Source organism: Trichomycterus rosablanca, chromosome 7 (genome assembly GCF_030014385.1).
Source record: "Trichomycterus rosablanca isolate fTriRos1 chromosome 7, fTriRos1.hap1, whole genome shotgun sequence".
Taxonomy (NCBI): Eukaryota; Metazoa; Chordata; class Actinopteri; order Siluriformes; family Trichomycteridae; genus Trichomycterus; species Trichomycterus rosablanca.
Window position 1 is genome coordinate 7,878,364 of NC_085994.1, and position 12,087 is coordinate 7,890,450.

The window sequence follows — 12,087 nt, forward strand, 5'->3', positions numbered from 1 at the left end:
TCTTTCAAAATGCATGCTGATTTTGTGACCTGCAAAGTGACACATCCCGCCAGTAGATGATGTTACACATATTTACACATGATCCTAAAATGTACAAGAAGATAATTAAGAAAATTAAGCATAAGGAGGAAATGTAATGAAAGTGAAAACAAGTTTGTGCTTCAGGAAGAAAAACCGGTGCGTCTCTTGTGTTATGAGGCCGTGTCTGTGGTAAAGTAGGACAATATAAATGCAGAATTCAACCTCCAAGAAAAACAACAGACATACGTTACAGCAGGATACGTTACAATCGGCCCTTTGAAGGCCACAATAATGCTGATGTGGCCCTCGGTGAAAATTAGTTTGACACCCCTGGTTTAGAGCATTCTCCAAAAATAAGAAGCACATTGCAGTGATACATTGTTGACCTGATTATAGTCTACCTTTTTTGCACCACAGACCGGTTTCATATAAGCTATAATTGCGCAAACCGGCATGGTGGGAGGATTTAAAATAAAATTATACGACCAGCATAATAAAAATCACAAAGTGCATAACAATACAACTCACCAATGGTGGAAAATCACTGAAAACCCTGAGCTTTTTTTGCTGCAGCAAGACACTCCCACCTAGGGGTCATAGGAGACAATAACATCCCAAGTGTGTTCCTTATGTCCAGTCTACTAAGTAAATTTGTGTTGGAAATGGAAGCAGTGTTTTCATTGCTTTTGTAGCGATCTCGAATTATTTATTCTTTCTGTGTGGCCCAGTAATAAGTGATCCTGAAGGTCCGGTGGTTGGGGACCACTGGTCTACATGCCCTGAGGCTTTGTGGTATCGACACCTCTTTGTGCCACCGTGCTGACACACACACAGTACATTTAGAGATCACTGTGATAGTAAATGAAGTTAAAAGATTGGGGCGGCACGGTGGCTCAGTGGGTAGCACTGTCGCCTCACAGCAATAGGGTCCTGGGTTCGATCCCCAGGTGGGGTGGTCTGGGTTCTTTCTGTGTGGAGTTTGCATGTTCTCCCCGTGTCTGCGTGGATTTCCTCCGGGAGCTCCGGTTTCCTCCCACAGACCAAAGACATGCAAGTAAGGGGAATTGGAGATACAAAATTGTCCATGACTGTGTTTGACATTAAACTTGTTAAATTAAACTGATAAATCTTGGGTAATAAGTAGCTACCGTTTTTGTCATGAATGAAACCAAAGTGTAAAACATGACGTTAAAATCCTAATAAATAAATTATAGAAAGTCAGATTGCTTAAAAGAATATTTGAAATTCCTCTTGGCCTTCAGGTGATTGGTCAAATCAGCTTCCCAAGCGAGCAGCAAAGTGGCCCATCCATTTAGCCCTTAGAATGACCCTTGATATTGTTTCACCAGGACTTAAATTTAACTATTTTACAATTTACAATTTTAAATGCATGAAATCCAGTGGCATTTAAGCCAATTTGTGAATTCTTCCAAAAAAAAAATAAATAAATAAATAAATAAATAAATTCTTCTGGTGTCCAGTGTTTGTGATGTCTGGGTGGCAGTCGAGGCAATACATGAGCAAAATATAGGTTATTATTTCGACTAGGGCAAATCGAGGAAATAAGGTTATGAAACAATCATACAGATTCATCTGATTTAAATCCATATTCAGAATCCAATAACAAGCCAAACCAGAGGAGTAATATACACAGAAACCAAAGAATCAAGAAATGAATCACAGAAATAGCAACACTCAGCCAGGAACAACCATGTACAACATGTAGTGTTGCCATTGTGATGTTACAGAAAGGACAGACGTAAAGGACCGGCTGGTACAAGCAACAGGACTGGAGGGCTGGCTACTTGGAAACCCATCAGGGACACAGTGACAGACACCTGGCAGACTGGGCAGGTGTAGCCTAGTTGTTAGGGTAATGGACTAGTAATAGAAAGTTCGCTGGTTCAAGCCCCATCACTGCCAAGTTGCCACTGTTGAGCCCTTGAGCAAGGCCCTTAACCCTTAATTGTTTAGACAATATAATGTCACAGTACTGTAAGTCCCTTTGGATAAAAGTGTCTGCTAAATACCAAAAATGTAAATGTAACCTGGAAGCATGAGGAAGACTTGGGAATGGATACTTGAAAGCTGGATGTTGGAGTGGCAACACCCTTGTGGAAGCCCAGAGGCAGTACAGCAACACCTTTGTGGAAATTCTGAAATTCTGCTGGGGGGTCTGTACTAAAGAAGGGAAAACAGAAAACCCATAGTTTTTAAACCCAAAAGTTAATGGTGAGGAGTAACGTGATACCAGGGAGGGTGTTGCGGTTAGCTTTTGTAGTTTTGCACTGGAGCTACAGCTAACAAATAGTGACTGCCTGTTTCACCCAAAAACAAATGGCATAAATGTATTCTTTGAATGGCAATTTCTCGTGGCCTTGTGATAGTGGCCTTCCACTATGTGCTTAATGGGTGAAGGTGTCCAGGCCACTGGAGTTCCTCCACATTAAATTTGTCAAACCATGTCTTCATGGACCTCCCTTTGTGCACATGTGAAATTCCATTCCCTATCTGTGTCTACAATGTTTAAGGAATATAATGTGTATATATACTTTTGGCCATATGGTGTATTTTTAATATCTACATGTTTTCGCCTATGGGGTTTTTATTCCTGGTGGGTCCAGTTGAATTAAACAATCCTTACTGTTCTTCTTTTGCTACATTATTTATGCATTTTCTTAGTGTAGCTAATTAGTCTTCCACTGCTGGAGACCCCGATCACGTCTGAGGACACCTGAGACTAGTTTTGCGCCCAGAGAATCACACATTGAGCTCCATGTTCTTCCACTTCTGTACAGGCTCCTTGGGCTACACAGCGTCCTTACACAGCCCCTTTTCCAGTCTGGTCTTTTCCCACGCAGCAGACTTTTAGTGGCCAATTTTGTCTGCTGCAGGCACCGGCAACTGTGCCCGCTAGGGGGCGCCCAGCCAACCGGTAGCAGAGCTGACATCCAAACTCGGGGAATATCATATCCCGCTGCCCCTCCTGGGTGCCACTTAATGTCCTATTTTTATATGTAAGACTTTATTGTACTTTTCTTTGTCTTTCATGTCCTAGTTTAGTTGTCTACAGATATAGCTAGGACACTGTAGCTTCCAGGGCTGCTGGAGACTGATCATGTCTGAGGACACTTGAGACCATTTCTGCGCCCAGAGAATCACACATTGATCTCCATGTTGCTGCACTTCTGTACAGTTGCCTCAGGCTACCACCAGGGTCCTTACACAGTCCTTACACAAAGAACCAGCTATAGCTAGGACACTGTAGCTTCCAAGGATGCTGGAGACTCCGATCATGTGTGAGGACACTTGAGACCATTTCTGCGCCCAGAGAATCACACGTTGATCTCCATGTTGCTCCACTTCTGTGCCTCAGGCTACCACCAGGGTCCTTACACAGTCCTTACACAAAGACCCAGCCCCCTTTCCAGTCTGGTCTTTTCCCACCCAGCAGACTTTTAGAGGCCAATTTTGTCTACTGCTGGCGCTGTCAATTGTGCCCGCTAGGGAGCGCCCAGCCGACCGGTAGCAGAGCTGAGATTCGAACTCAGCGAATATCATTTTCTGCTGTGCCACCTGGCCTCCTTAATGTTCTATTTTTATATGTAAGACTTTATTGTCGTTTTCTTGTACGTTAAGTTGTACAGATATAGCTGGGCAGATTTAGCCTAGTGGTGAAGGTAATGGACTAGTAATCGAAAGGTCACTGGTTTAACCCCCACCACTGTCAGGTTGCCACTGCTGGGCCCCTAAACCCTAAATTGCTTAGATAATATACTTGCACAGTACTGTAAGTCGCTTTGGATACAAGTGTCTGCTAAATGCCTTAAATGTAAATATAGCTAGGACCCTGTAGCTTCCAAGGTTGATAAAAATAAATAAATCTATATCTGACATGGATACACAGAAAAACAATAGAGTTATATAGATCATTTTTTTAGACCCGTCCGAGAGTGAATTTCTGAATACTGAGGAGGTCGGAGAGGAGTGTTTCACTTCCACCCAGCTATTAAATCAAAGACCCTGTTGCGAGGAGCTGGCTGAAAATAGAGCCTGATTTTAATGGTCATGGTGGGGAGGCTTTGAATCCCAGTCATAAGGCTTCCAGATAAAAGCTGTATTACTGGCTGACTCTGCCGTTTCTTCTTTTTCTTTCTTCTTTTTTTGAAGATCAACATCCTGCAGTCAGGAGATAGGGATGCAATCAGCCTGTCCTTGGACCAGTCATAGCAATGTTCACTGCTGAACATGTCTCACTTCTACATTTCACACACAATTCTCCTCCTTCTTTGTCTTGCAGCCGGCTGTGAGACACTGGGGTAACCTTATGTTGGGAAAACGGATTGTAAGCAAACAGTAGTGTCTGATCTTATGAGCTATATTAATTTGTTCAGTTGTTTCTTTTTTTCTTTACAGCTTTGTTCTTACAGCTTTGACAGTTTTACTTCAGAATGAGCTCCAGCTCTACTGCTGAGGTTTTTTTTTATATCACGAATGTCAATTTTCTAAGCTTGTGATATATTTGACATTAACAATGTTTACAGCTTCAGGGATATATTTCTTTCCCCGCCCATAAAAAAAATCCCAAAAGAGTAAATGTCAGAGCTTTTGAAAAAATTGCTGCTGTTTGGCTTCCTTTTTTTTGAAAACTCTAAAAGGCCTTCAGAGAGACCTACTGACATTTATCTAAATTTAAATTCTGAAAACTAATTAAGGGATTTAGGGCTAAAACATTAAACTGCTCTTTAAAGAAGACCCTCCCTAGCCTTAAGTGTGCTCTATCAGGGAGTAGATCCTGACCAATAACATTTAAAATGGCTTTCTAAGAGAAAATATAAGCTAATGGACACAGAACTGTGGGCCTTAATTACACCTTTACAGAGAAAATACACATTTTGTAGACAGAGGTGTTTATTTGAAAAAAAAAAAATCTCTCACACACATAAAGACACAGAAAGTAGAGTAAGTGGCAACCCAGTTCTCATAAAAAAAGAAAAAAATCTACACTTTAAACTAGCTGGGAACGGAGTAAATACAGTGTATCACAAAAGTGAGTACACCCCTCACATTTCTGCAGATATTTAAGTATATCTTTTCATGGGACAACACTGACAAAATGACACTTTGACACAATGAAAAGTAGTCTGTGTGCAGCTTATATAACAGTGTAAATTTATTCTTCCCTCAAAATAACTCAATATACAGCCATTAATGTCTAAACCACCGGCAACAAAAGTGAGTACACCCCTTAGTGAAAGTTCCTGAAGTGTCAATATTTTGTGTGGCCACCATTATTTCCCAAAACTGCCTTAACTCTCCTGGGCATGGAGTTTACCAGAGCTTCACAGGTTGCCACTGGAATGCTTTTCCACTCCTCCATGACGACACCACGGAGCTGGCGGATATTCGAGACTTTGCGCTCCTCCACCTTCCGCTTGAGGATGCCCCAAAGATGTTCTATTGGGTTTAGGTCTGGAGACATGCTTGGCCAGTCCATCACCTTTACCCTCAGCCTCTTCAATAAAGCAGTGGTCGTCTTAGAGGTGTGTTTGGGGTCATTATCATGCTGGAACACTGCCCTGTGACCCAGTTTCCGGAGGGAGGGGATCATGCTCTGCTTCAGTATTTCACAGTACATATTGGAGTTCATGTGTCCCTCAATGAAATGTAACTCCCCAACACCTGCTGCACTCATGCAGCCCCAGACCATGGCATTCCCACCACCATGCTTGACTGTAGGCATGACACACTTATCTTTGTACTCCTCACCTGATTGCCGCCACACATGCTTGAGACCATCTGAACCAAACAAATTAATCTTGGTCTCATCAGACCATAGGACATGGTTCCAGTAATCCATGCCCTTTGTTGACATGTCTTCAGCAAACTGTTTGCGGGCTTTCTTGTGTAGAGACTTCAGAAGAGGCTTCCTTCTGGGGTGACAGCCATGAAGACTAATTTGATGTAGTGTGCAGCGTATGGTCTGAGCACTGACAGGCTGACCCCCCACCTTTTCAATCTCTGCAGCAATGCTGACAGCACTCCTGCGCCTATCTTTCAAAGACAGCAGTTGGATGTGACGCTGAGCACGTGCACTCAGCTTCTTTGGACGACCAACGCGAGGTCTGTTCTGAGTGGACCCTGCTCTTTTAAAACGCTGGATGATCTTGGCCACTGTGCTGCAGCTCAGTTTCAGGGTGTTGGCAATCTTCTTGTAGCCTTGGCCATCTTCATGTAGCGCAACAATTCGTCTTTTAAGATCCTCAGCGAGTTCTTTGCCATGAGGTGCCATGTTGGAACTTTCAGTGACCAGTATGAGAGAGTGTGAGAGCTGTACTACTAAATTGAACACACCTGCTCCCTATGCACACCTGAGACCTAGTAACACTAACGAGTCACATGACATTTTGGAGGGAAAATGACAAGCAGTGCTCAATTTGGACATTTAGGGGTGTAGTCTCTTAGGGGTGTACTCACTTTTGTTGCCGGTGGTTTCGACATTAATGGCTGTATATTGAGTTATTTTGAGGGAAGAATAAATTTACACTGTTATATAAGCTGCACACAGACTACTTTTCATTGTGTCAAAGTGTCATTTTGTCAGTGTTGTCCCATGAAAAGATATACTTAAATATCTGCAGAAATGTGAGGGGTGTACTCACTTTTGTGATACACTGTAAGAAGTGCCACAACCCTATCAAGGTGCGCTTGATAGGGGCAAACCGTAGCCTAGTGGTTAGGGTACTGGACTAGTAATCAAAAGGTCTCTGGCTCAAGCCTTACCACTGCCAGGTTGCTGCTGCTGGGCCCTTGAGCAAGGCCCTTAACCCTCAATTGCTCAGATTGTATACTGTAACTGTACTGTAAGTCACTTTGGATAAAAGGCGTCTGCTAAATGCTGAAAATGTAAATGTGATAGTGCGCTTATGAAAAGGGCCATCAAACTGACTCTGGGGCAGCTAACTTATTTTGGGTGGTTCCAGCAAAACGCCCAAAAAATGCCAGGTGTGTTTTGAAAAAATTGCTGCTGTTTGGCTTCCTTTTTTTTGAAAACTCTAAAAGGCCTTCAGAGAGACCTACTGACATCTCTCTAAATTAAAATTCTGAAAACTAATTTAGGGCTAAAACATTAAATTGCTCTTTAAAGAAGACCCTCCCTAGCCTTAAGTGTGCTCTATCAGGGAGTAGATCCTGACCGATAACATTTAAAATGACTTTCTAAGAGAAAATATAAGCTAATGGACACAGAACTGTGAGCCTTAATTACACCTTTAAAGAGAAAATAAAAATTTTGAAGACAGAGGTGTTCATTTGAAAAAAAAAAAAAAGATCTCTCACACAAAAACAAAGAAAGTAGAGTAAGTGGCAACCCAGTTCTCGCAAAAAGAGAAAATCTACACTTTAAACTAGCTGTGAATTGAGTAAATATTAAGTGCCACAACCCTATCAAGGTGTGCTTATGAAAAGGACCATCAAACTGCCTCTGGGGCAGCTCACTTATTTTGGGTGGTTCCAGCAAGATGCCTAAAAAAAGATAAAAGTGCTGGCATCCCAAAAAAACAGATGGGACTAAATTTATGCTTACAGAGAAAGGACAAATCTGGCAACTCTGAGAGAGAATACAGTTTACTGAGATAAAGAAAAACACTCACCTGAAGTAAATTAACATGTCAGTTATCTGTGCCATACATTATACGTATATACACTAATCAGCCAAAACATTAAAACCACCTCCTTGTTTCTACACTCACTGTCCATTTTATCAGCTCTACTTACCATATAGAAGCACTTTGTAGTTCTACAATTACTGACTGTAGTCCATCTGTTCTCTGCATGCTTTGTTAGCCCCCTTTCATGCTGTTCTTCAATGGTCAGGACCCCCACAGGACCACCACAGAGCAGGTATTATTTAGGTGGTGGATCATTCTCAGCACTGCAGTGACAATGACATGATGGTTAGTGTGTGTTGTGCTGGTATGAGTGGATCAGACACAGCAGCGCTGCTGGATTTAAATACCGTGTCCACTCACTGTCCACTCTATTAGACACTCCTACCTAGTTGGTCCACCTTGTAGATGTAAAGTCAGAGACGATCACTCATCTGTTGCTGCTGTTTGAGTTGGTCATCTTCTAGACCTTCATCAGTGATTACAAGACGCTGCCCACGGGGCGCTGTTGGCTGGATAGTTTTGGTTGGTGGACTATTCTCAGTCCAGCAGTGACAGTGAGGTGTTTAAAAACTCCATCAGCATTGCTGTGTCTTATCCACTTATAACCGCACAACACACACTAACACACCACCACCATGTCAGTGTCACTGCAGTGCTGAGAATGATCCACCACCTAAATTATACCTGCTCTGTAGTGGTCCTGTGGGGGTCCTGACCATTGAAGAACAGGGTGAAAGCAGGCTAAATAGGTATGTAGAGAAATAAATGGACTACAGTCAGTAATTGTAGAACTACAAAGTGCTTCTATATGGTAAGTGGAGCTGATAAAATAGACAGTGTGTGTAGAAACTAGGAGGTGGTTTTAATGTTATGGCTGATCGGTGTATATACACACACGTACACACACACACATATATACTGTATATATATACACTACCACACAGAAACCAATCCACTTACTCCCTTATTAGAACAAACTGGAATACCAAGAAAAACCTAGCCATTATGAGAACGAGCAAAACTCTTCACCGATGGTCACAGGTGATGAAGATTCAACCTAGGTCTCTACAACACCCACACAAAGCAATCTGAAATAATGAAATGTTACAGATACTCACCTTCCTTGTTATGTACTGAGAAAACAAACGAAATTACTGCATAACTGCCTTGTCAAAATTATTTGTTGCTAATTGTGATTAAGATTATCAAAGTTAACCCACAATTAATTACTGATTACCTTTTACAATCATGTATTTTTTTCTTAAATTGGCAAACACTAGTCATTATTATTCACTCTACAAATGTAATCAAATCAGTGTCATTATTTATTACGTTATTATAAGTGCCTTAAAACTTTCTGTAAAAACTTTCTGTATATATATATATATATATATATATATATATACTGTATATATACGTATATATATATACCCTGATCAGCCATAACATTAAAACCACCTCTTTGTTTCTACACTCAGTGTTCATTTTATCAGCTCCACTTACCACGTAGGAGCACTTTGTAGTTCTACAATTACTGACTGTAGTCCATCTGTTTCTCTGCATGCTTTGTTATCCCCCTTTCATGCTGTTCTTCAATGGTCGGGATTCTCCCAGGACCTCTACAGAGTAGGTATTATTTAGGTGTTGGATCATTCTCAGCACTGCAGGGACACTGACATGGTGGTGGTGTGTTAGTGTGTGTTGTGCTGGTATGGTATTTTAAACACCTCACTGATGGACGATCGTCTCTGACTTTACATCTACAAGGTGGACCAACTAGGTAGGAGTGTCTAATAGAGTGGACAGTGAGTGGACACGGTATTTAAATCCAGCAGCGCTGCTGTGTCTGATCCACTCATACCAGCACAACACACACTAACACACCACCACCATGTCAGTGTCACTGCAGTGCTGAGAATGATCCACCACCCAAATAATACCTGCTCTGTGGAGGTCCTGACCATTGAAGAACAGGGTGAAAGCAGGCTAAAAAAGTATGTAGAGAAATAGATGGACTACAGTCAGTAATTGTAGAACTACAAAGTGCTTCTGTATGGTAAGTGGAGCTGATAAAATGAACAATTAGTGCAGAAACAAGGAGGTGGTTTTAATGTTATGGCTGATTAGTGTGTATTTTATTTGATATAACTGATTTTGTATACCTGTTAGCAGTGAGTGTAGCTAAAACAACTAAACTCAATAATAAGAACAGATGTCCACATACACTGGTCCAGAAAGTTTAGCTATGTTAAATAAGTACTTATAATATAAGATACTTTACATCTCTAAAGGAGTAGCTCAGAAAGGGAGTATACTCAAGTACTGAGTAATTTACACAACACTGGCCGCAGAACGCTTTATGATTGCATATCAACAGGAAATATTCCTCTAATAGACAGCTAATCTGTGTGGACCTCGGCATACAAAGCTGTCTCACATATCTTGTTGAGTATTTGCTAACAGAATTAAATCTCCTGGTAAGTGTTACACCAAACCCTTTAATGATTTCTGAGTCACAAGGATGAATGGAGCTAATTTTTAACCTTAACCTTTGGTGTTCGGCAGAACACTTGAAATGGAGTACATCCATCAGTGGAGTCCTGAACAGCTTCTGTCCTCCGCAGTGCTGGAGGAGGCTCTTAATTTAGACCGATATGCTTCTGCGAATACAGTTCTAGTTCCCGACATGTGCATTTGTCATTACCAGCTAGGGATGCACAGATTCCAATATTAGGTGAACCTAGAGCTCGAACATTACATTACAGCAATCAATATTCATGTAAAGATGGTTTCCCTTTGCTGCTATAACAGCCTCTACTCTTCTGCTGCTGTTAGCTTTCATATAACCACAAGTGTGTTGGTGTTGGTGCCGCCCAGTCAAGTTCTTAAGTCCCTTTCTTGACAGTCCTTTGTTTGTTAGTATAAAACAAGAAAGATCAGGCATAACATGATGACCACCTCCTTGTTTCTACACTCACTGTCCATTTTATCAGCTCCATTTACCATACAGAAGCACTTTGTAATTCTACAATTACTGACTGTAGTCTATCTGTTTCTCTGCATGCTTTGTTAGCCTGCTTTCACCCTGTTCTTCAATGGTCAGGGCTCCCACAGGACCACCACAGAGCAGGTATTATTTGGGTGGTGGGTCATTCTCAGCACTGCAGTAACACTGACATGGTGGTGGTGTGTTAGTGTGTTGTTCTAGTATGAGTGAATAAGACACAGCAGCGCTGATGGAGTTTTTAAACACCTCACTGTCACTGCTGGCCTGAGAATAGTCCACCAACCAAAAATATATCCAGCCAACAGCGCCCTGTGGCCAGCGTCTCTGACTTTACACCTACAAGGTGGACCAACTAGGTAGGAGTGTCTAATAGAGTGGACAGTGAGTGGACACAGTATTTAAAAACTTCAGCAGCGCTGCTGTGTCTGATCCACTTATACCAGCACAACACACACTAACACACCACCACCATGTCATTGTCACTGCAGTGCTGAGAATGATCCACCACCCAAATAATACCTGCTCTGTATTACACATTATTACAATTAATATTATTATTATAATACTCATAATACTGCATAATGTTTTTTATCTATAAAACATCATTTTCAAATAATTATTGAATAATCTGTCAATAATATTGTTGTTGTTATTATTATTATTATTGTTGAGCTATATAAGAGGGATCTTTTATATTTTGGTTATAAACGGTGAGGGTGGGAGGAGTAGTAATTGTTCATGTCTGACAGACTGAGAGAGAGCTTATAGTCCAGATTTAGCGCAATCTGATTTTCACCTTTATGGACTCTCAAAGAAGCTTTAAAGGGAAGACAATTTTCATGTGATGATGACGTGAAAGCAGCGGTGCATCAGTGGCTACTAGGGATGTAATGATGCACCACAAGACAGTTTAAAATCTGTGCACATGTGCCACAATTCGAATCAGTAATTCATTTAAGATGAATCAATATTCACTTTAAACAGCAGAGGGCACTGGCCCTATTCACCTCGCCTGGTTGACAGTACTTCACAAAATTGCCAGGTTCTGAATTTTCCGGCCAAATTTATTCATGTGAGGATACTTTCTTTATTTCTTTCTTTATTTATATAATTTTGGATTTGTTTTAAAATTTCATTTGAGTTTTTTTACACAATAAGCATTATTTGGCATAGTTTGTACTAGGGCTGGCACCGATCCGATACTCGGTATCGGTCTGATATCGGATATCGGAAGGAAAAAAACATGTAATCCGATCTGATACTGTTGCTTAATGTAAATAACACTTAATGTAAATAACACAATGTAAATAACACTTAATGTAAATAAGGCCATTGTTTGTGTGTAAAACAAATAACACACGAAGATACGTTCCAACAGAGCGCCGTTTA

General features: G+C 41.1%; 1 protein-coding gene across 1 annotated transcript in view; it reads left to right on the forward strand.

Moving 5' to 3' along the window:
- The window catches only part of grid2 (glutamate receptor, ionotropic, delta 2), a 744,839-nt gene that overhangs the window by 651,999 nt on the left and 80,753 nt on the right, over positions 1 to 12,087 (forward strand). The window lies entirely within an intron of this gene.